General features: G+C 44.0%; 1 long non-coding RNA gene across 1 annotated transcript; it reads right to left on the bottom strand.

Moving 5' to 3' along the window:
* Window positions 1-10,381: 10,381 nt before the first annotated feature.
* Window positions 10,382-25,515, bottom strand: LOC138492288 (uncharacterized). The gene is made up of 2 exons (XR_011276177.1): window positions 25,214-25,515; window positions 10,382-11,910 (listed from the first exon to the last, which is right to left on the bottom strand). It is a non-coding gene; the product is annotated as an uncharacterized lncRNA (long non-coding RNA).
* Window positions 25,516-26,190: the final 675 nt, after the last annotated feature.

The raw sequence follows: 26,190 nt of genomic DNA, 5'->3' as shown, positions 1-26,190 counted from the left end.
TCCCATTGTGGAGAGTACAATCCTGATGATGTATTTTTGAGTGCACCCTTGCATAGAAATATTTTTTCACAGCATTTTGCATTGCAATTTGAGTTCATAGGGAGAAGTGAGATAGTGAAGATTTATGACGTGAAGTGTCATGACAGCATTTGGCCAGATTGTGAAAGGGAGAATAATGTATTGGCTGACAGCTTTTAATGTGTTTGGGAGACGAACTGGGAGTGAGCGGAAACGGTGCAGCACAGACATGTTTTGAAATGCAGAATTCTTTGAGTTTTGTTTTTGCTAGACTGCCGAGAGAATACACTGAAAGAACTGGTGTTTATGATAGATTAAAATTGCCAAGACAATGCGCGATTTTAGCAGGCTGTTGTGAAGTATGCCAGAAGGGCAAAGTTTGATTACTGAATAGAAATGCGTATGCAGGACACATAGTCTCTTTGAATGAAGTCCAGTTGTATTGCCAACTTAAAGGTCGTCATAGTGACTTCTTAATGTTGGAAGGAGAGATGTGTATGACTATAGAGATTGATGGAGTGACAGTATAGAATGTTTATGTTACATTGTCCGACACAAAGTGGTTTGAAATCTTGCACTTTTTGAACTATGTGAAGGAATTTGTTCAGTTTTGCTATCAGAAAGATAGGGATGCCAGAGAATATGCATTTCGCAGAGGACATGAAGGCACAATGTTTCATATAGACAGACCCTTGTGGTCACTCAGATTTTAGTATTTTTGTCTTTTGAAGAGCAGAAAGTGTACACCTAGTTTATGCAGCACTGCAATGAGCAATGAGATTTCTGCTTTTGTTTGAATACATGCTGATATAAACTGAAAAGACTGATACCACACTTTTTCTTGTTTTCCTTGAGTTACACCTGATGGGAGAGATTGCAGACTTGCATACCAAGACCAGACCGAGACCGAGACTGCCTACATGCATCGCATGCCAACTGATGACTGACCAGACTTTGAAGTCCCATACTGTCTGTTTGGGTGCCACGATGGCTGACACTGAATTGAACATTTGTTCCCGCTGCTCCGATCTAGCTTTGACATCTTTGCCAAGTGACACATTTGCCACAGAGAAGCAGCAAGAGTTTTTGCGGAATGTCTCTGTTTGAGGCCTTGGAGCATGAGCACGATATCTGTTCTGTTCTGAGAAGGTACGTGAATAGTCTTGCTGTCCAACTTCCAGGTTGCTTGCTTTGCCATGGGAAGTTCCTGAATGCTTGGGAATCAACACCTCTGCATCTTTGCCAAATTGGTTCAGCATGTGCCGAATTCATTATTGTGAGCTGCTTTGCATCTGCAGCGATAGAAGAATGTCAACTGAATGCCTTTACCTTGTGACCATAGAAGAAGGTCACTGGGGGAGAGGGCTAGGGAACGGAGTAAATGTACATGAGCTGGAAACAGGCTCTGGTTACGCATTGTTCCCGGTGCTATAATCACTGTTTTGATCTGAATCTTTGACCAATTCGGGGACGCGTATGTGTCATTGCTATTTGAGAGTTGCCATCTGCATGGTGCTGAAACACCATGATTGATACGCTCAGTATCAAAGGATAGACTAGGGAACGTTTTTGGATTGAGGGCGAGTTGAGGAAAGTGCTTTGGAATATGTTTTGATCGGCACCAACGTTTGAAAGAAAGATGTCTGCTTGCAATGCAGAGAGCATGATTTGCTCCAACGAAATATCTTGTGTGAGAGAGCCAATACAGTGGGGCTCCATGATAGTCACTGAAGACTGTCCATTTGCTGGACACGGGTTCCGCTTGCAACACTAGTACCCTATGTTTTGATGGGCACCACGTTTTGATGCCTATCCTTTGCTGACGCTCCTTTGCTGAAACTGCTACGCTACGCTTTGACACTTTGCGCAGATGTGAGGGTACACATACTGTTTGGCTGATTTGGCCACAGACTGACATGCAGTGTGCTATAGACTGGAATACACTGGGTCCATGAGGAGACCAATTAACTGATTCTTTGGCTACTGACTATGTGACACCTTGTCACTTTGTCACCTGTACACTTTGAAAGTGAATGTCTCTTCTGTGCAAGAGAGCATTGAAATTGAATCCAACAGGATGGCCTATGTCCACAGTACACATGTTTTCCATGCAATTTGCCATGCAATTTTCGTTTTTGAATACACCTGCTTTTAGTACATTTTGACACGTTTTGCAATTGCTATTTTGCTTGCAGTGACATTAGGATGCTGCAATGAGTTTCCATTGAAAATGTCCATGCTAGAATGCTTCAGTATTTCTGAGAATTTAGCAAATTGCTTTGCATAGCATGTTTTGGCTATCTGACTGACTATCTGCCTGGAGATCTGTATCTAGGATAAATGATCTGATGATAAAAGGATAGTTTGTAAAGCCAGATTCTATGCTTGCTGTATGCTGTTATGTTATCATGTATATAATTCATCCACACATTATCCACATTATACAACCATTTTGACCATGCATTTGCCAAAGAAATAGGCCCTATCAATACTAGAGGTTTGTTTTGGCCATGCTGTTTCCATGTTTGCTTAGAACCATGCATTTATATGCATTTAGACTGTAATTGTCCATTTTATGTAGTGCTTAGTGCTTGAAGAAATGCTTGCTAGGCGCTAGAGAGCATGAGGCTCTGAGCCATTCTGAGAGCTTCGCTGTCCACGGAGACTTTGTTTATGGTACAACGTGAGACTGGAATGTAAAATATTAGCTTGCCCTCTGCCCCAAGACGGCCTGCCTTATCTGAGCAGACAGCAGTGGGAGGGAAATGAATGAGTGTTTTTCGGTGGAAGGTCCTTAGGAGAAGTGTTATGATTTCACAATATTAGACGGCTCCATGCATTGAACAGAGGACACCAAATGCAGTTCTGTCCTGTTCCTTAGATGTCACAGTGAACCTAGACATCCACATACGCAGAAAGATACAGTGGCGCTTTGCATTTGAGAGAAATGCTAGCTAAGTAGAAATATGTATTTCGACACGTAACCTTAGTAATGATCAGATTTGCATTCATGTCATCGCACAGTATAACCATGGGTGAGGCTTTGCAGTCAGGAGTTCGAGAGTTTGAGTTCGAGATGGCATGAGCAGTTCGGTTGGGGCTTGCAGGGAGCAGAGAGACGCACAGAGAGAGAGACGCACAGAGAGACCAGGCTGTGGGATTCGCAGAGAGGAGGGTGCATGCAGACCGGCCTGACAGAGGGGGAGAGCAGACCAGCCTGAGATGAGAGATGGGAGATGCCCGTTAGCACACACTTGATCTTGCAGAGAGGCCTGGTGTAGGAAGATTGTTTACACACACAGAGGGGAGTATTTCGAATGAATGAGGACTTTTAGATTAGAAAGACACGTGCAGGGGGTTATGAGGCTGAATGAAGGGGAGATCGCCATTCATCAGGCTGGGGGGATTGTCTCATTAGAGAGTGCCAATGTGTGGGGAGAGAGAGAAATGCTGACGATTAGGAGCTGCCACGTTTTGCTATTAGGCTGCTATTTGCTATTAGCATTTAGACTCAGCAGGACTGGGTAATTAGGCTGCTAGCACAGAAGCCAGAAGGGCTGGGTGGATTGCAGTAGATAGTAACCCATGCATGGGCTTGCAAATTCGTTTGCTCTGACAGTGTATTTAGTAGTGATTTTTATCATGCATTGCAAGGCATGAATAACGTGTGTTTATTGATAATTGAACTAATTTGTGTGTGTTTTCTTTGTGTCTTATGTTATCTCATTTCATGTACTTTTCTAGTGTTTGGTTTGTTGTGTTTGTCTCATAGCATAGCAATTTTGCTGTAGCATCACAGTAACACAGTGCACACCGCTGACCCTGTTATATTTCAGTTTTACACTATCTGAAATGTCGTCAGGCCTAGTACGATAGTCGCTTGTTTTTTTCCTCCCCTCCCTTTCTGCACCCCTCTCCTTCACCTTTTGTTTTTCTCTGGCTCTACCAGAAATGTCATCAGGCCTAGTACGATAGTCACCTGTCTGTTTCCATATCCTTCCAACTCTCCCCCTCCTTTCCTTATCTATGTCTTAGCTCTTGCACTATCTGAAATGTCATCAGGCCGAGTACGCTAGTTAATTTCACATACTTACTGTTCTTGGCCTGTAAGAATTGTATTTTCCCTTACTCGCTCCCTTGCATTGAAGCACTTTGAAACACATTGGGACTCATTACAAGTGTGCCGGTCTGGTAGTAACGGTGCCGGTAAGCTACCAGCACCATTATTACCGGGCCGGCAAAATACGAGTTTGTGGGCGGGTTGCCATTTCGTCCGTCAGGTCTGCCCTGCCGGGCGGAACGGCACCCCCCACAGATTTTCACTGAAACACCGGCACTCTTATTAATGTTGCCGGTGTTTCAGTGATCCCCACTCCCATAGAGTCTATGGGGCTCTATGGGAATGGGGAACAACTTAGTTACCGGCGCCTGACTTACCGGCAACCGGGGTTGTAATACCCCGGTGTTAGCGGCAAGCCAGGCGGCGGTAACTGTTTACGAGTCTGGCGGCAACCTGCTGGATTTACCAGCCCGGCTACCACCGGACTCGTAATGAGCGTCATTGTATATCGGCGCTATATAAATAAACTAACATATCATATCATAAGGTTTATCATGTGCCCTGTAATTCTACTTCATATGTCAGGGTTACAAGCAGAGGTCTGACATGATTTTACGCAATACGAATTTGTCAGTAGGAATATTTTATGCTTACTAAAATATGTTCTTTCCCCATAAAGTTTCTCTTGAGATTGGCATAATATTTAAGCAATATTACCCAAGCAGAGTGGGCATTACTGGGCCAGGTAATGCTACGGGGCAGCAGTTATAAGGCCAAGCAGAGCGAAGGCTTTAAAGTAAGCCCTAGGATATTACCCGGCCTGATAATGCCCCAGAATATTACCAGGCCCGGTAATGCTCCCCTTGCTTGGGGAATATTGCTGTTAGTTCCCTGGCACGTTGTACCGGGGTACTAATAGTGTTTAAATTGGGAAACAACATCTTCGCTGTTTCGCAACTTTAAAAAAAAAAAGTAACCACCATGCATCGGGGAGAAGGGAACTACACGTAGTCCCTTCACCCTTTCCATGGCAGTCAGTCGTGTGTTGGGGAAGCGCAGGGGACACTACTGTTTCCGGTGCAGGCGAGGGAGAAGGGAGTGAAAGGTAAGTGGGGCGAGGGGACACAAAACAAGTTGAAAAGGTGGGGAGGGGGTGGGGAATGAGGACACAGGGACATGGGGATAACTTATCTTACACCCAATGGGGGAAGATGGCGGTCTCCCTGCTCTGAGGAGGCTCGGAGCGGGGGCTTTGCTGTTTGGTAAAGCCCCCGTTCTAAGCCTCCTCATTGGCTGGGAGGACTAAGCCTCGCCCCCTCCACTGGGTACTAATATTCGTGTTCCTCCCAATGCCATTGCTCTGCTGGTCACGGATTCGAAAAGATGTCATTGGAACTTTGTGGGTAGAAGCAGGGGATAGATTCCTATATGTTCATGGGTTCCCGTTTTTGTTGGGCACATTGCCCTGTTTTTAGGGAGTAAATGGGTGGTGCATATGCCTCCTAGCTGTAAGGCTGGTTATGAGTAAATGTTGTCCCAATTCACAGAACATAATGTGGATAATAGGCAGAGGACCATGAATGCCATCATATTATGTGGTGCAGTTATTCTGATGCAATTATCGTCCTTACACAAATTGAGCGCATTTTCTCCTGGCCCTTGAATTACTCATGAAAGGGTCACATGAACTCCTATTGCCATGTTTTCTGACACATTCCTTTCAGTTGCATTTATTCCATTTGCAAATATTGCATAACATCTGATTATTTTGACAGCCACATCAGTGATTAGCAATACTTGTTTTTTGTAATAAACAGGTGTTTTTTCCCAATGGCATTAAACACATTCTGTATTGTTTCTGACTAGTGTTAACAAACAAATAGCCACAGCTAATTCTATTGTTTCTCCTAAGCATGGAAAGCTTTGTTTGTGCCTGCACGTTTTTCTCTCTGCGCAGGAGTACTTTTGATAGGTATTATGGAATATCTTGAAGTCTTGGATTGGTTGATGAGCTCTCCTTAAAATCACATGTTTAAAAAATTATTTTATCTTATACGTTTGGAAAAAGCATTGTTAGATTCTCCTTTTGCAATGATTTGCAAAGAATTGCAAAGGTTGGGAAGGGGAAAATGCCTTCAAAACTCTTACTTTCACTAACTACCAATGCTCACAAAGTGGCTTACATCGTTATTCAGTTGCGCACATGGAAAATAATGTACGCACGAAGGCTAATCATGTCCGCACTTAGGAAAAATTAATTGGAGGGAACATTGGTGGGGATGCTGGCCCCGGTGTCTCCTGTTGGCTTAGCATCCATTGACGCCTCTCTGCTTCCCCCTCGCACTCCTGGAACATTCACCAGAGCTCGAAAATCGCCATACGATTGGCTCACTTCTTCCCCTTAAAAGTGTCCTGTAAGTGTGTCAATAGTGGTTGCTGCACATCTTTGGAGAAACTTCTGCATTGTGGCCATGGTTTAGCCAATTTACCCACGGTACTTTTCGTCCATTCCTCGCTATATTTACATATCTTGTCCTTATAGGGCGGAAGCAGGGCTCAAGTCGAGGGTATACGCAGGGGGGGCAGAGTCCACCCACTTTTTTCAGAGGGTGGACTCTTTCCCCCCAGCTAAAATGAGAAATGTTGAATATCCTCTTTGAATTTATGCATTAAAGCCGACCTCAGCGATCAAACCGCAGTCGTCAGGTTTGTGGGCCAGACACTTCACCACTGCACTATATAACCTGATGAAAGATAACAAATAACTAAAGGTGAAATGTCTTATTTTGATACTGCAAAGTCCCAGGGAAAACACTTGTATTGGTTCTTGGAGTTTAAAATATGCACATCTTTTTACGTTTTCAAAAACAGTATTAGAAAAAAAATCCTCTCTGGGATTTGTGTGTGTGTTGTTTTTATGAAAGGCAAATGCCATTCGTCCTGTGCAATTTGGGTGGTTATGCAAAGCCAATTTAATGAAATGTGCATATTTCACATTGATATGCTAATTTCTGGCGACGTCACTTTCCCTTGCATTTGTTGATGAGTCACCCCACTTGAATTTTTAGGACCTGACCCCTGGGCGGAAGGGTCCTGCACAAGTGCTGCAGGGGTGTGTCACTCATGCACCTCCCTTGATACATTGCGTTTATTCTTACTTGACCTCAAGTTGAGGTTTTCGACCCTCCACTGTAGGGAAAAGAACACAATAAAATGGCAATTCTTTTTAAATTTCCCCGAGCCTCTCTGGCCCCAAAACAGCCCGTCAGTCGTGCTCCGCGCACCGCCCTTTCACAATTCTCCGCCTGCTCAGGCACACCCACTGGCGCACGCGCCTTGGAAATTAAAATAGCCTTTATTAGTATTGGCTTTTATATTAATCTTACACGTATTGTGGGTATTTGTTATTACAATGTGTGATATCACTGGGTCTAAGATCATATAACTTCCTATGATGTTATCAGGGTCAAAGGTCATGTTGTGACACTTGCTGAGATAGCATCATGCATGTGATGTCACTTCTGCTGCCCTTGGAATTTTGGTGAATTAAAGACCCTGCCCATAAGCGCCTGTGCTGATTTGAAAGATGATCCAGATGCAATTCAATTTAAAAAGGCAATAAAGGTGTCAGTGTTTTCCCCCACCTTATGATTATCTTACGTCTGCTGGGGTAGGAGAGGTGTGTATGGGGTTTGATAGGTGTTGACAGCCTGGACGACGGGGACCAGGGTGGGAGAAGCGCTGGTAGCGTGGACAATTCAGAGCAAGTCTGCAGGAGCCTTGGGGGTTCACATTAACGGAGGAAGAGAGAGGGCAGCGGCCATATTGAGTGATTTAATGTACGTCCCCAGAGTGGCAGAATGATGAAGTAACTGCAGAGCACGCATGCACCCATACGTTGAGGAGGTAGCGAGGGTACGTGGCCTTGTTCTGTTAAATACAGCTGCATTCCCAATACCTGATTAGCCAGCCACTGCTGCCCTAGCGCCGATGTATATTAAACCTTTCAAAATAAATGCGATCTATTTGGAACTTAGCACGATTTTGGGTCAATAGTAAATGGAATAAATTAGATTTAGGAAAAGTGCCAAAAGAGTGTGTCTGGAAGCTATATAAAGTTGAAAACAATCGCTGATGCTTACGAAAGGTGTCTCTCATTGACACAAACTGTAACACCTCTTGGGCTATTTATGCCATCACTTGCCCCTGTGGGCTTGTATATATTGGCAAAACGAAGAGACCTATAAGACAAAGAATATGCGAGCACCGCTCATGTGTAAAAAATGCAGTGCCCGAAAAACCATTAGTGGCCCACTTCGTGAAAGCTAAACACACTGTAAAAGACATCCAGTGGGTCATACTTCAAACAGTACCACCACATCCGCGTGGTGGGGACAGAGACCGAAAACTAAGACAGCTCGAACAAAAGTGGATTTATAATTTAAACACAGTACAAGCCGGCCTTAACATTGGAATAGAATGGAGTCTGTTCCTTCGTAAATAACTTCTGCTCACACGTTTAGTGGCCTTAAAACACATTCTGGCTTGGGCCACAGTAGCTTACTCAATCACACAGTTCACTTTCGTAAACGCTGCTGGTTGCGTGATAATGTCTTTAACCACTTGGGCCTCACTGCCATGACACTCTGCTATTTCTCAATTTTTTTTGCACAGTGACATTACTCAATTTTTCGCTGGCCACAATAATCAGTAAAGACCTTTCAATCGGTCACGAAACATTAATTTAGCAACAAGCATCGATAACATCACGATAAATAACGTGGCTAATTGGTTTCGAATTTTTTACATTAAAAATACGTCTTATTTCCTTCACTAGACGTGGTAACACTGAAACCGGCCATTTTCCCATCCAATATGGCGTTAAATGCTATGTTAACTACAAGCATACTTACGGTCTAGTTGTCGGGTGCTCAATTAAAATTACCTGGTCGGCAGCAACCAGCGTTTCACTCGTTGTTCGACATCGCGACAGCCCGCACCCTTTCGGCAGAATATTTCGCAAAGACGTAGGTAAGCAAATACAATGGCTGGGACAAACCAGATAAATGAATCACGATCCCTACGTCGCTCAATTATCTAACGGCAGCTCCGTGTGTTTTTCTCTCCGAAAAACAGCTACACGGCGCCCGCTTGAGGATTTGTGTCAATTCTACGAACGACACCCTTTCCAGTCCGTGTTTTTCGGGGAATGTATTTCAACCTTCCATTAATAACAACAACACGGCTAACTACTGTCCATGCACAAACTTATGGAATTAAGGTAACAACTACTGCCTGCTCTCTTGCCAATTCTGGCACGTCAATATATTGATTCATTAAGTTCCACTAAAATTCAATGTGTTAAATGATTCAGCGTATATGCTTTTCCGCGTACCAAAATGTAACATAAACAAAAATGGTACCTGAAAACATCAACAGCTAAAAACAAAATTTTTTATTTTTAGCTTTTGTTCAACTGTGAGTTCGCACAGTTTTTCGAATTTGGTCCAAGGTCACCATTTCCGACGCCCTACACTGCTACAAAGAAATTGAAAGGTCAGTGCGAATGGCTGCGTGTGTACACCCATAGAGATCCCTATTTAGCTTTTAAAGGCGCCACTAACACATTTTTCGTGTTTTTTGGTTTTTAGCTGCATCATTTAGTTGCTGTGTCCCTAAAATCCATCGTCCTGAAGACGGGTTCAGCACATGTCTCATGACAGACTAAGCCAGCTAGAGAGTGTCTGTTCTCAAATCACACCCGCTGATACCCAGAAACACATTTCTCTGTGTCGACAGAGTCAAGGACTAATAAAATAGCAACTGTGGATATATGCAATGTCAATATTACACTTATACTAACCTCACTCAACTGTTCAAATATGTCAATCACAGTTGCTGCTCTCTTGGTTAGAAAAAACAGTGTTTTTATGTTTTGTGTAAATGAAATGCATTATTGTGTTTCAACATGTCAGTCTCTTCTATAGACTAATTAAAATATGTTGATCTCTATCCCTCTCTCTTGTTCTATTTGGATCCAATGACCAATATGACTGCTAACACTTAGCGCAACCAAGCACATCTAGCATGTGTATGGGCGGGTAGCTGTACTTAGTGGCATTCCTGTTGATAGATCTCATTGACTAGATACACCCTCTCGTCCCAGACATTTACTCTTGTCACACGCAGGTAGTCTTGGAGGAGCTAGTCTGCTTTTTGTGTTTAATAAGATGGGTAAGTAGAGCTGTACTCAATGCCTAAAAAAAGGCTGTCCAGGGATAGTAATTAAAGGAACTCGATGGGTGGAGATAAACAAGAATAGATTTATTTCGCCCTTTTGAGTAACATATAACATTCATGAAGCTTATAAATAGAGATGGACACATTAGATGATGTATACAGAATCAATCAGTTTTCTACACAGAGCATCTTTAAGCCAAAGCGTTCCTCCTCACATTCCATTAAAGTCAAAAAAGGAAATCACAGGTTTCCCCCAACCTTTTTCTTTTCAATCTTATTTGTTCCCAGTTTTTTCACTGCATTGACTGCCAACACAATTCTCTAGACGCTTTGCTTGTGACCGACCTTATTCAATGTATTGGTTATTTCTTTTCCATCTTCATGTGTCTTGTTTTGCTTTATTTCTTTAGAGCAATTTAATATATTACACATTTCTTTTTGCAAACATAGTTTTACTTACACAAGCCATACTGGTGTTTCTTAATTTCTAGAACATCAGGGCTAAACCAACCATTGCAAGTGTACATGAATCCTAACCTGCAAACTAATTTCTGAGGTTGCAGACAAAGTTCCTAAATCACCTCGTGATGTGAATACCACTAGACACCCATTGAAAACACTTGATTTGCAACCAGGTCAGGAAATCACAGCTCATCCTATGCTGTATTTCTCATTCAATCCTCTTCCAGGAACTTTCATCTCCCTGTTCTAACGCTCTATTCGCTAACAGTTGTGAACTCACTTGTTGCGTCTCAGAGGCTCAACACCTTCTCCCTTATCAAAGGAAAAACCTAACTGCCCCCAGCCCTACGTCTTTTGGGACCATATTAATACTGGGGAAAGTAAAAACGATAGGTCATACAATTGAAACCATGGAGCCAGAACAGGCCTCTGAAGTGGTCGAAGTGCTGGCAGTACATTTTGCAGAGATGTGGACTTGCATGTCTGGCCGCGCTGCCAAATGCTAGAGTCCACAGGGCACAAATGAATTCCCGCAGAGGAGACCACAACAGGGATAAGATAAGGTGTTGAGTCCCAAGGTGGCCAGCCTTGTTGCAATGGGGACATGTGGAGGACCCAGTCCTTCATTCAGCGGCTCCCCGTGCCAGACCTTCTCTCCGTCAGCCGCCACGCAGACGCAGGTTCATGTAGATGGTCCCCCCAGGGGCAATGTTGTACTCTCCAAGCTTCTGGCGATCCTCCAGCTGTTTTGAGTTGTAGCTGAGCCAGAACTGAGATACCTGGACTTTTTCCTTCTCATAAATCCTCCCCTTGAACTCACTCACAAGCTCCGATGGTTTGATGGTGTACGGGAACTTACGGCCCTTGTCTGTCATGAGAAACACCTCGAAGGAGGCATCTTCCTTCACAACCAGCAGCAAAGTGTCCCCCGGTGAGAGATTATACTCGGACAACCGCGCTGAATCCTGCAGCTCCACATATCCATTTTTTTGTGACCCCAGTTTCTGCTGGTGTGCGGGCACCCCAGTCTTTCTGGCCACCTCTGCTTTTAGAGTAGAGACAGCCATGGAGGGATTGGCATCCAGGGTGTAGACAGCCCCTGTCAGGAACTTCACGTTCAACTGCATTACCTGGGGAAGTAAAGAGGGAAAGGGTGTCAACAAGGCACACAAATTACCTGTCATCTGTTGCAAGAATTACTCACACCTTCTATCCCCAGGAGCCCAAAGACTTATGTTGAGATCTACCTCCAAGAGGGATGCAACAGTGGCATGTGTGTGCCCTGCAGGCAAGCAGAACATCTGCACACACAGCCTTATCCACACCTGCCTATGGAGTGTTTTAGGAGATGCCTCCCCATCCCTAACCAGCAACCACACCCCTCCCCACTCCTCTGCTAGTCTATACAGGACAGGGGTCTGTCATTTCTGGCTCTTCAGATGTTTTGTACTACAATTCCCACCAACCTAACCAGCATAGTCAATAGCCAGATATCATGGGAATTGTAGTCCAAAACATCTGGAGATCCAAAGGTTGCAGACCCTTGCTTTAGGAGATCATCTACATCTACTCACCTAACTATACAGTTGTTATAATGATTCAATTGACTCCTAATCTGGGCATGCTTCCTTCATATTGGTCGATCCACATCGATCCACAGAGCAGGCACCCCAATCTCAGTGGCCTGCCACCTGTTTCGGCATCCATTGGCCTTAAATATTTGCCTTACCAGCGTTTTGTGTTTGTTTATTTACTTTCTGCGTCCTGCTGTTTCCTGATTCTATATTACCACGTTTATATTAAGTACTTTGGCGCATGGTGCTGTATACCACGATGAATAAATACTTTCATTCAACAATCGGGAAATGACCTCAAATGTAAAGGGCTCTGTGAACAACACATAAAGACTTAGAAGCTAATTCACAAACCTTTCTCCGAGCATATGTGTGACATTCAGAAAACGAAGTAGCATACACTGCTTTCCTGAAGGCGAAGCCCCAGTGCATAAGTGTAACTAACACATGGAAATCATTGCTTTTCTGAATCACCCGTGAAGTGTAATCTCTGCGCAAAAGGGCGCCAATGACGAGTCTTAGTGTGAGACATAGGCTCCCTTCTTCCTACACTCACTGGAGATGGGTCACCACATTTTGGACTTGCTGGCCGCTTTCAAGAGGACAGAGTGATGACCCTGGTATAGGCCAGGATATGCATCCTCCCACTCTGCAGTTGTTTTGGACTATGACTCCCAATGATCCCTCATCATTGACAGTGCTAGCTAGGGCTGATGGGAGTCGTAGTCTCAAACATCTACAAAGCTAAAGGTTGCAGATCCCCGGTATTCCTTATCAACTTGATCTACCCTAAAATACAATATCGCTTTGACCGCATCTACCTGGCATGAGAGGCAGGGATAGGGAAAATACTCTGTACTTTCAGCAGTGATAAAAACTTGAATTTACATTGGAGTAAATTTGAATTTGATTAATTTGGCTGGACTAAAAGAGGGAGAATCATCAATTATAAAACCAAGGTCTTATATAGAAGTGGCGTGGGCCGTACACTCATTGTCAAATGATGGGCCGGATCCATGTTGGGTTTTCAGGATACCCCTCATTCATATTCATGAGAAAAATGTGCATACAATGACCCTAAATGTATGCACATTTTTCCTAATGAATATTAATGAGGGATATCCTGTAAACCCACCAGGATTCCAGTCCTTGAGGCCCGGAGTTGGACAGCACTGGCTAAAGCCTAGGATGATCGTCAAGAGGAGCCAACTCCGTTTTTGCAGTGGCTTAAAAGGATCCCCCCACACGAAGGAACTCATCCCTTCCTTCAACGTTGGGGCATTATTTAAACCCTTGGCTGAAACGAGCAAGATCTACAAGAGGAGAAAATACCATTTATATCGTCTGCCAAACCCGGCCACTCAGCAGTAAAGTCATCGAGGCAGGGCTTGTACCCACCGCCTTCCTCATTGGTAACCCAGACGGCGAATGGAGCAGAGTAATGCCATGATCTCACTGTCACTAATTCACTATGAAAGAAGCTGCCTCAGATTGGTAGACATGCCTCTTCGCTAGGGGGTGGGGGGCACGACACGATTCCAAGAGTGTTGCTTCCTTGAGTATCCTTTTCTTTAAAGGTCAAAGGCTAGCCTTCAAGGGAAGTGGACAAGGCTTGGGAGGCAGTGGTATATTTAAGGCAAAGGGTCCTACGGGCAAGATATACCGAGGGCACTGGGTGGGCGGAGCTTAGGATGGGAGGAGTTAATGGCTGTCACAAGGGGGACATTGATGAACTTTAGGGACAAATGTTCCATGTATTTTAAGTTCCCTCTGTACACCCATACTGTGTAATCACCCAACAAGTATAGCTTATTAAACCCTTGTAGAATTCCAAGGATAAAAAGTGCCACAGTAATGGTCACTGCCATTTACCTGTTAACCTCACTAAGCACATACCATTGCAAATGGTTTGCTGCTCAGACTGTTAAGGTAAGACCTCAGTGGGAGGCCCTGTGCAGCCCAGGCTATTTGCCTTTAATGTGAGAGAGTCAAACATTGGTAGCCATTTGACTGGGCTGTAGGGTTAGGTGTGAAGGGCTATTGGTGACCGGTTAGTCGTGAAGGGTTGGAGAAGTGTTAGGAGTGAAGAGTTGAGGTTTAGGGATGAAGTGTTAGGAGTCAAATGTTGTGGGTGAAAGAATATAGTAGGGTGTTAAGGGCGAAAGCTTAGGGGCAATGTATTGGGGTGAAGGATTAGAGGTTAAGGATCTGGGTGAAGGGTTACAGGTTGGGATGGAGGGTCAGGGGTCAGAAGCCAGGGGCAATGTTGAGGGGGGAGGGTTCTGGTGACTTGGCTAGGAGCCAAGTGGTTAGGGGTGAAGGGATAAGAAGGAGGGGTTATTATGGAAAAAGAATTGGTAGTGAAGGTTTTGGGGTGAACTGTTAGGGGTTGAAAGCTATAAGTGAATGTCTAGGGGTAAAAGGCAAGGTGTGAACGGAAAGGTGTTTAGGGTAACAGGTGATTGGTTAGGAGTGAACAGAGAAGGGTTAGAGATAAGAGGTAGGGGTAAAGGGTGAAGGATGTGGAGCCGTGAATATGGGGTAAATGGCGAAGGGTTAGGGGCAAGAGACTAGGAGTGAGGGTTTAAAGATGGCAGGTTGTAAGGCTGGACAAAATGTTAGCATTGAAGGGTTAGAGATAAAGGGTTCGGATAGAAAACTTGGGTTGGCCTGCTGGTGAACATTTAGGGGTGAAGTTCTTGGTGAGCGGGAAGGTGGTTAGTGGTGATGGTAGCATTGAAGTGCTAGAAGAAAGGGATGAAAAGATGGAGTAAAACGTGAAAGGTAGAAGTAAAAGGAAAAATATAAGCAGACCATTCACTTGTAACGATTTTGCTCTCACAACAAATACGTTTCTAAATGTGTAATTACTTTGGTTACTTTGCTGCGGCTCCTCCTGCCTAACGTGTGGAGCCTTTATTTATTTATTTGTATTCAGCAACGCTGGTGAACGCTGGTGAACGGATCTCTCACCAAACGTCTGTGTGCCTTTAGGGAGGCTTGGCTCCCTTGTGTCAAGTGTGCCTGGAGGCACTCGTATGGCCGCCCTTGCTGCGTGTTACTTTGGCTTAGGAAGTTACTTTGCTGCCGCTCCTCCTGCCTAACGTGTGGAGCCTTTATTTATTTATTTGTCTTCAGCAACGCTGGTGAATGCTGCTGAACGCTGGTGAACGGATCTCTCACCAAGCGTCTGTGTGCCTTTAAGGAGGCTTGGCTCCCTTGTGTCAAGTGTGCCTGGAGGCACTGAAGAGACACGTACGGCCGCCCTTGCGGCGTGTTACTTTGGCTGAGGAAGTTACTTTGCTGCCGCTCCTTCTGCCTAACGTGTGGAGCCTTTATTTATTTATTTCTTGCATTTACTGGAGTCTCAGTGCTGGCAGTCTAACACAACCACTGGAGGACGTCTTAAAGAGCAACACCAGCTTGCCTGGACCTGGGAAAACCAACGATGGTCTTTCTTGCACTTTGGCTCCACCTCCCAACAAGCACGTCTTGTTGTAAATCTTTAAGACTACAAGTACTGTTTGCTGTGCCGGTAGTCTGCGCTTTTATGACCCTGGAAACAGAGCGTTGTAAAAACATCCACGGAGCCTTTCTTTTTCACGGACTTGCATTTACTGGAGTCTCAGTGCTGGCAGTCTAACACAACCACTGGAGGACGTCTTAAAGAGCAACACCAGCTTGCCTGGACCTGGGAAAACCAACGAAGGTGACTGCTTTTATGCACGTTGTGCACGTTGTGTCCAGTGACTTACACGCACGTTGTGTCTAGTGACTAGTAAACGCAGTGCTTAAATGAACGACAGTCCCTCCCTGTTATATTTCAGTAATTATTATTTGTTTCTTTTCTTTTCCTTCTTCTCTATTTAAGGTCTTTCTTGCACTTTGGCTCCACCTCCCAACAAGCACGTCTTGTTGTAAATCTTTAAGACCCCACGTCACTGCGCACCCGTGCGCGCACCCGGCAAGTACTACAAGTACTGTTTGCTGTTCGCGGGTCGCCGGGTCGTCGTGGTCTTAGGTACTATTTAAAAAAAAAAATAATAAAAAAAAAAAATCATTTATTTATTTTATTTTATTTTTCAAATTTATATTCTAGCTTTGAACTTAAATTGAAATCTTATTTACTATTTAAATTTAATTGTGAAACTTGACGTATTTTGCTAGTTTTTAATGTCTGTATACACTCTAACTACTAGCATGCCGCCCACCATAGCGATTAGAGAAAAACTGGGTGAATCGACTCGGGACACCACCATGAGAAAAGCTTTGCATCAACCCCGACTTACGAGTCTGTTACCAAAAGTGGGGCGCATGACTACTCAGCGCTCACACTCAGTTTCAGATAATGCTCGATTGTGCCCAAGGGAAGTGATAACAACTGGGGATGAGGCAAAAATTAATAATCCATTCACCACGGCCCAATCGGTTCCGACAGGCTCATGCACGGCAGCTCAGCCATCTGATCCCATAATCACGGATCTCATACACACGGCACCTATTGATATCTCATGCACGGCAGCTCAACCATCTGATCCCATAATCACGGATCCCATACACACTGCACCTATTGATATCTCATCTCGAGAAACCAGTTTGCACGGTGCCCCCACTGATAGCACTCTAATAGCGGCTTGCTCGGCCGGAGACCTACGACCTGTTGTAGCCCTTTTTCCTGGGGACACTATGCCACAACCTGTTTCATGCTCCGTTCTGGCCTAACAAAATCTAAGACAAGCGTACACCCACCTGACCATGATTGGCGAAATAGAGGAAGATGATATTGAATTCATGAACCTTTCCAACCGTACTGATAAGTGCTCTGAAGAAGTCCTATACATTTGTTCAAACACTGGTGATCTAATTCAATTAGAACAAGACACTCATAGCCATTCTAGTACAAATGACGAAATCTTGTCACCTGTTCCATCCCACAATGACGCCCCGGCGATAGAACCAATGGTCTCCCCTATAATGGCATTGACTCCCTCATCCGAATCGGTCGAAGAAGTAGTCTCCTTTATAGCTCCCACTCCTAGACAGCCACGCTTCGAACAGGGGGCTCGTGTCTCTGACTTTTTCCTGAACCCTGCACACAGGGAGAGATATTCATTCCCGGAGGCCCCTGCCCTGAATAACACACTAACAGCCATGAACACTGCTTTATTAACCATGGCAAAATTATATGAAGGGCTGGACTTAAAAATCTCTAATCAGACAGTCTGCTTAGAACACTTGTTGCGACAACATTCCAAACGCATAACTCAAAATAATACATCTTCTCAAACTCAGGACTCATGGATTTCTAAACAATCATATACAGTCCACACGCAAACGCGTGACAATGATCACTCTGTATCTGCCGGCATAGTGCTAAAACCGGCATAAGAAAAACCGGCATCAAAACAATCGGATATCTCAGAAGCTAAATCTATTTACATCGACATTACCCCTAAGAACTCTGAGGTCCCAGTAACCGTCACCGTGCGAGACCCAGCCACTTTTATGGCTGCGTCTGTGCCAGCGGCTGTCTCCAACACAAAGGAAACACAGATCTATGACATTCCAGCCTCAAAAAATATGTTTGAGGTTTTCAGCACAACCTCTGTTAAAACCAGCAATTCACGACCAAACAAAAAGAGGAAAGTGCACCTCGCCAAAACCAAGCCATTGGCCCTAAAACCAATAGTGGGGCAAAAAAGGAAAAATTGTGTAGACTCGTTATCGGATTCGGTGCTTATATCTACACCAGAATCTGATTCTCAGATGCTGGAAGCAGTTCCAACGACTGTAGCGACAGTGGCACATAAACCACTAGATGATTTAGTGCAAATGGTCGAATCCAGCAATGAACAGCGAGTTCCTCAACTAAAAAGCCCAGAACCACCCTCCTCAATGTCCCCAATGGTCACAGTAGCCGCTCTGGTGGAGTCGTTGAATCAAACCTCCATTGTTCAAACTGCTCCCATTTTAGTAGCTATCCAGACCCAGATACAGAAATCTATTGACTCATACATGAAATTATTACCGAATAATTTCTCACAGATAGGTAGACAGGCACAGCCGGAATCCTCACAAATAACGACAATAGCCAATCAAGCCAAAATCCAAGATGTACAATTGGCTATTTCACAAGTACCACAACTACATGATCTCACAACACAGAACACGGTGGTCACTGCTCCTCCCGTAAAAGATGATTGTTTGACAAAGAATTTACAAGGTGAAATTAAAGCTTCAGTCGAGGCCTATATGATGCGAAACTCCAATACTAATATACAGTTGAAGTGTGCGCATCCATCTCAAGTCCCTACCCCTACCCTTCCCTCTAATCAAGCCCTATTATCACGACACGAGATACGAGAAGAGATTAAAGCTTCAATTGAAGCCCTTATGCACCACTCAAAAGAACCTAACTCACACAAAGCATCGGATCAAGGGTTCCCCTTACCTATGCCTTCTATCACTCATCAAGATAGAAGGGCACGATCTCCGGCAAGGTTGCCAATACAGGCAAAAGAAAGACCTGCGCAGAGCAAGACAAAACAAATTATACTGCCCCATCGCTTCATAATTAAATGTCGCGAGGCTCCATATAAGTCCTATGATTTAAATCGGTCCAGTATTTTGAACATATGCACAGAGATACCAGCTTTATCAGCTATTTCATCACTGGATATCGAACAAATAGAATTTATAAACCATATGGATCTGTCTATTGCACGCCTGTACATTCGATCATCATTAGTAGCTGAGACTTTGTGGCAAGCCAGAATGATGTTATTCGACATGGGGTTTAATCTTACCCAAGAATTAGCACATGGTTCGGCTACACCGCAGGGACATAGCTCACGCATCTTCACCTCAGCTTATAACATTACTTCTCATCAAAGCCCACCGGACCAGACAAAGTCCACATAACTAGGTGTAAGTGCCAAAGTCCTCAATTTGATCTCCTGGAATACAAGAGGGCACAATCACCTCAATCTTACAACAGTTGGAGGTTTGATTGATATGGATGTAGTTGCCCTACAGGAAACCTGGTTAGTTCTACCACCAATTTGGGACTCACATAATATTCTGTTTACACCAGCAGAAAAAGGTGTCCTTGGCAGACCCAAAGGTGGACTTATCATAGCAGTTAAAAAAAGTTGTGGCCTGAAATCAATCATTCGTAAATCTCCTTCTCTATCATTTCAAGTGGCGATACTATCCAATTTCTACAAAAAAATAGCCATTGTTAATATCTATTGGTGCAGTAATACTCTGAATGCAGATGATTTTTTTAAGCAATTTGTGGATATATTGGATGCGCTGGCCTTAGAGAGTGATCTATCGTGTATTTTGATACTGGGCGACCTCAACTTGCATCTCATCCCAGAAGGGAATATTGCACCAACAAGAGATGAACTGAAATGGTCTTTGATTATGAGTGAGCGCAATTTTCAGATGTTAAATGGTAATGTGACAGGTGACTGTCCCGCCCAGACCACCTGGCAAAGAGGAGATCAACATGCAATAATCGACTACATCTATATTAATGCGAAAGCGTTTAATTCTGTAGAAAAATTGGAGGTTATTCACACAAGTGAAAGTGATCACCACAAATTAAAATTGTCACTGCAAATTGATTATATTCAACCGACACAATGGCGAAACTCAAATGTAACTGATGTAGTCGTAAATAATGGGCGAAATAGATTGTCTTGGAATACAGAGAAGTTGAGAAAATTAGATTCGAATCTAGAGACTATGTACCAGAGAGAAGATCTACTGGTTTGTGACTATACAAATGCCATGCAGATGTTCACTCGAGTAGTCACTGGTAGTGGGATAACTGACCACCAGCATACCCATGCCCATGACTCGGAAATAGCCCATCGTAAATCTGAGCTAAGACAAGAAATTCGGCAACTGCGGAAATCAGAGAAAACTGATTTGGCCGGAAAAATAAGATCAGTCAAGCAAAACTATAAAAAATGGCTCACACTAAGGAGAGCCAAGGTCTACGAATTAAATGGAAAAGCTATGCTTAAACAACTTATCCTGAAATCTACAGCTGGCATATGGGCCCTTCTCAATAAAACATCTGAGACTCCCAAATTTACAGCCCAGGTAAACTCGATTTCCACTGAAGCATGGCAGCTGTATTTTCTCAAACTCTATCTCTCACCCTTTCCTGACATATACTTAAATTTTCATTCGCTTACTGCCTCTGGAACATTTACATTTGACATTGATGACATAAAACTTTGTATCAAGAAACTGAGCTCATCTCGGGCAACAGGTCCAGATGGGTTGCACAATATGATGTTAAAAAGCCATGTAGATGAATGGGCGAGGATTCTCTACCGAATCTTTAATCAGGTGCTGAAGGGTGGCGTTATCCCTGAAACGTGGAGGAAATCCATTATTCTCCCGATATATAAAAAAGGCAATCGTGAGAACCCCAGATCCTACAGGCCTATAGCGCTCCTGGACTGTCCGGGTAAATTATTTGCCTGGCTGATCTTAAAACAATTTAACATCTGGTTACAAGATAATAAATTGAGAGATCCTTTCCAAACAGGCTTTTTACAGGGGGTAGGCACTGGCATAAATATGATCACCTTATCAAGCCTTATTCAGAAAGCATACCAACAGAAACAGCCCTTGTATCTTGCTTTCATTGATTTCCAAATGGCATTTGATGCCGTTCCAAGAGAACGGCTCTATAAGAAATTGGTTGATGCTAACTGTCCATGGCAAATCTTAAAATGGATAATTCAATTACATACTAATACCTCAATTCAGATTAGACTCACTAATGATGGTCTATTAACCCCCCAATACCAACCGCCAGAGGTCTAAAACAAGGCTGTTTATTAGCTTCAGCCTTGTTCAACTTTTTTCTTTCTGATATCTATCGCAGCTTTACAACATTGATCTCCGACTCTCCAAGGATTATGGGTATACAGATACAATGGCTACTATATGCCGATGACATGGTACTATTGTCACATACCCCAAAAGGGTTGCGACATCTCCTAGGTGCGCTGGACGAGTACACAAAAATAAATGGCATAACAATCAATGTTGAAAAGACAAAGGTCATTCAATTTGGCACCAAGAAACAAAGTAGTGCCCATTTATACTGGCCTCTCCAAAATTGTAAGATTACCAGCACTAATTTCTATGTGTATTTGGGTACAACTGTGTCCAACCTGTGTGCCGCTGATCACTATAATCAACAAGGACTCCAGAAACTACAAACGTGCATCTCACAAGCCCGGATTATCAAGGCAAGATACTGTAAATTTTCCTTACTTCCAATTCTTACATATTTCAAATTGAAAGTGGTGCCGGTCATCCTCTATGGTGCAGAAACCCGGTTTATCATGTCATACTCTTACTGGGACATGAGGGAGGGGCGGTTTTGGAGGCAAGTTATGAACTTGCCAACCTCACAACCACTACCAACTTTGAGATATGAGCTGGGCCTAATTTCTCTGTACGCAGCCTATAAATGGCGCCTGTGTGCCTTGTATCGCAAATGTCTCATGAACAAAGCTACAACAGGCATAATCAATACCATTTCCAAATATTTATTGAACTCTATGGACGTCTTTCCAAAAACATGGCGCCAAAAAATTCATTTAATCTTAGCAAAAGCGCAGATTAATCCAACATTGCTCATGGAAAATCCAAATAAAGCCAGAACAAAAATCTGGGAAGGTGACTGGACCTACACACGCTCTGCATGTTGCAATTATAAACATTTTGAGGCTTCTCCATTTGAATTAAAGCGTTATAACACAGTGGCTGATTACATGGTGAGGTCCCCCAGCTCCAACCATAGAAATGGCTTTATGAGATTCAGACTAAATCTGTGGCTGACCAATGAAGTGATGAACAAACGGAATAATGCTGCTATCCCTCAGCCCTGCCGGTTTTGTAAAAATCAACCAGAAACTCTTATGCACTTGTTTTCAGAATGTGATAATTTAGCATCAGTAAGGAGTGTCCATTTTAAGCCTCTATTTAAGGATCAACACATCTTGACTCCAAAAGAGCTTTGGGTCCTAATTTTTCATACTAATAGAAAGGCTGTACGATATGCAGTTGTCAATTATTTGCAGCAGTTGAAAATCTCAATGTATGCAGTGCCAAGAAAATAATGATCTTGTTACATGCGCATTAACCTGTGTTGTAAACCACTTTGTTTATTGTTCAATAATTCATACAATGTTTTATTTGATTTTAGGTGATTTGTAAATGTGATTTTATGTAATTTCTTTTTTCTTACAAGTTGAAAGGTTGTGAATTATGCTCACGACCAAAACAACTATAAATAAAAAAATAAAAAAAAAAAATGTGTAATTTTGAAATGTGCTGGGAAATGCAGCTAAACGGGCACAAAATATAGCATTTTACCCATCTGGCCCTTATAATGAGTCACCATCAGACGAGAGATAATGGAGACGCCTAAGCATGCGCTGACTGAATGCAATGGACTGGGGACCACTTACATGGGCCATCTTGGAACCTTTGTTCATAATATGGACTCCATTAAGAGCCAGCCTTCTGATATTATTGCCTCCAATCTGAAAGGACTGCTGTGCACCTTGCACTCTATAGAATATGGCTGATTGTGCCTAAAAGCTGTCATAGTTAAAGAAACAATTAATTGAGTTTAGTGAATTCTGAATGTTTTGTATTAATTGTTTATTTTATTATATTGTCATTGCATTGTAACTGTATGGTATTTTGTATGTTTTAACTTATTTATTGTCATCTGACTTTTAATATGTGTAAAGTTATTTGAACTATGTCACATTCAATAAATAAATAAATAAATAGTCTAATAAACGAGTCCGTGCCAGTTGCTGACCTGCAGCGTCCACAGCACCAGTGGCCGGAACCTCACTAATCCGAAGGAACTCCCTTTCTGATTCCCAGTAATGACTTTAGAAATGGAATTCTCTACAGTATAAAATATTTAAGAGAAGCAAACATTCTGGGAAAAGTACATATTTGTGCAGCAATCTTTCTAGTTTTATTTTGCCCATTAAATGTGTAAATCAATGCCACTATATATATCCTGGGGGTCTGATTACGGGTAAAGTGTCTGGGTTAAGTGGAAAGTGGGATGAATTTAGGGCGATGGGGTGGAGAGGCAAGCAGTTGTGGGTGAAGGGTTGTGAGTGAAGGGTGAGGTGAAAGGAGTTAAGGGTGAAAGATACCGAAACTACTAAACAGGACAGATCTCGAGGGAGAAAGCCCCACGTTAAATCCACTTGGGAAAAAGAGTCGAGTAATGCAAACTGCCGCACCTCAAGGAACATGCACTAGAGAGGAAAGGCACGGAGGGGAAAGGCGTTATGAGGAAATACACTCCCCGAATTAACAAAGATTCCTAGCAGAGCGCTGTGCGATGTGACAGGTGGCACAGTCTTGACCCATCATTGTGTCTGGCCCCTGTCTCCCACCTACCAAACTTGGCACAAAGTTACCCCAGTCTAGGAGTGGTGGTCAGCAGGGGCACGGGCAGTTTCGGTGCTGAGGGCTATGGGGCGTGGAGGGGGGCACCAGCTGTGGAGTGCCAGTTCTAGTGCCAGGGCCTGGCACTGTGAGTCCTAACCTTAACTGCTGGGCAAGGGGCGGGCTGTTCAGTGGCTGGGGCGAGTGCGGTTTCTTTTCTTTGGCCTTCTGGCAGTAGCTATTCACAGGGACGAGGGCTAAATAGGGCAGCAGCATCTCCTCTATAACTTCCCAGGATGCCCTGGAAGCAGTCACGGGAGAGTCTATGCGGGCACCTCGCCAGAGCCAGAAGGAAACCGGTGGCACCAAGGTATCAGGGAGCGCCCGGCTCATTACACTACATGCACGTGACAGCAGGCGAGTTGCTTCCACGAAGCACCCAATACATGGCAACACATGCGTGTACTTGCCAACATGACCCATTCTAGTCTGTAGGTGATTATCCAGTCCTGGTGGTTTTTCTTATTTGCATTCTGGGAATTGTAGTCACACTTTTTCCATTATAAAACTCGGACAAGTCCCAGAATGCAAAGAAAAAACCAGGACTGGATAAGCACCTTCAGAATTGAACGGCTCATGTTGGCAACTATGCATGCGTTTCATTCTTGGCAAATCGGGGTGAGGTTGGGGTGATGGGGACGGCAGGACAGGAATATTTTCGTTGCAGATGTAAAATACTTCGTTCATCTTTGCTTGGGTGCTTTTTCACTATCTCTCTGTCCTCAGCATTGGACAAATTACACTCCCACGCAACACACAGCTGATATGAACAGTGTTGCAACCAGAGGCGTTGCTAGGGGGGGCTGAGGGGGCTGTAGCACCAGGTCTTTTGGTTGTAGCCCCAGATAGAAGCTCAGGGGTTACGACCAAAAAGGCTAGCTAGCCCCCCGACAGTCCCCACATTTGCTTAGTCCCGGATCTTTTCCAGACCAAGCAACACTCCTGGTTACAACCACTCAGAAATCACACAGTCAACGTCCCCCTAAATTGACAAGTGTCTGTTGCTTACAGGGATCCCGTGGCGTTAAATGAAGCACACCTTGACAACGAAACCTACCTGCCACTGACATACGTTTGGTCTCAGGTAAAAAACACGGCAAAACGTTAAATCCTTCCGAGGGCTATAACACTTGTGCTTTTTTCGATTGTGTTGTAATGTGTGCATATAAACGGGCTCTGTGTGAAGCGCTTTGGTGAAGGCGCTTCATAAAGAACCTGTGGTATTATACGCTCTAAGCAGCTCTCCCAGAGTTCAAACTACTAAAACTGGGGTTGCTTGCAAAAAGCACAACCGCTTTATCTGTCGTCGCCAGTGAAGATGGTTGGTTAAGGAACTTACTGTTTCACGGGCTCCTGGTTCTTTTAAAGAAAGCGAATCCGCCGTCTCTCACTCCCCCCGCATGCCTCTGGCCGCAGTCTCTCCGTGCTGTTTTGGTTCTTGATCAGCACTCTGCATGCAGTCTCCGAGGCCTTCCCTGCTCTCTGCGGTCTCCCGGCCCGGCGGTCTGTAGGAGCGCTCTGCGGTGTCCCGTTATATGACAGGAGGAGGCACAGGGCCCTGTGACGTCGCATTGTTTCTGATGATGCTCGAGTAAAGAAACTGAAACTGATCTCCGCAGGGAAAGAGAGTTTCTCTTTCCTTCTCCCCCCCTCCGCGCTCTCCCGACTGCCTCTTCCTTGTGTGGGCACTGCTCTGACTCCGTAGCACTCAGTGCTGCCGTAAATGTGTGGCAACCCTTCGGTACTGCCACTTTTGGGTAATGGAATTACCACCAGTGTTACAGCTCAGTCAAAAGGGGAGGGTGTAACTCCAGCATCCTTCACTTCACATAACACAATCATCAATTCTACTGCCTGGAATTACCGCTCGGGGTAAATATGCAAAATCCCCATGAAGTCCTATGGAAGCAGAAAATAAGAATTAACACCACTTTACCACCAGCGTGATTGGTCAAAGTTCTGGTGACTCCCATTAAAGATGCCACTTGGAGGGGCTTCCCCTTCTCTCTCACCCCAGTTCCTGCAACTAGAAAAAGGGCGCCTACCCCATATAAATTATAAGGTAGAGAGAGATTCGTTTTGGCGAGGGGCGTCCTTTTTTGGCTCAAGGCAAGTCATTTGGCAATGAAATCTGTAATATTCATACATTTATGATAAATACGGTTGTGGCGTTAAGGCAGATTACGGATGGGAAACAGAAAATGAAAGTGGTGGAATAAATGTAAGTACAGTTTGGCGATTGTCAAAAGGAGGGCAAAGTGAGGTCAAATGGTCCTAGTGTGGGAAGGCACACCTGAAAAGGAAGGAACAGGGGAA

The sequence above is a fragment of the Ambystoma mexicanum genome, chromosome 10 (genome assembly GCF_040938575.1).
Source record: "Ambystoma mexicanum isolate Mex_15411 chromosome 10, UKY_AmexF1_1, whole genome shotgun sequence".
In the NCBI taxonomy this organism is placed as follows: domain Eukaryota; kingdom Metazoa; phylum Chordata; class Amphibia; order Caudata; family Ambystomatidae; genus Ambystoma; species Ambystoma mexicanum.
The sequence above is the reverse complement of the archived record's forward strand: the minus strand, read 5'-3'. Positions and strand labels throughout refer to the sequence as shown.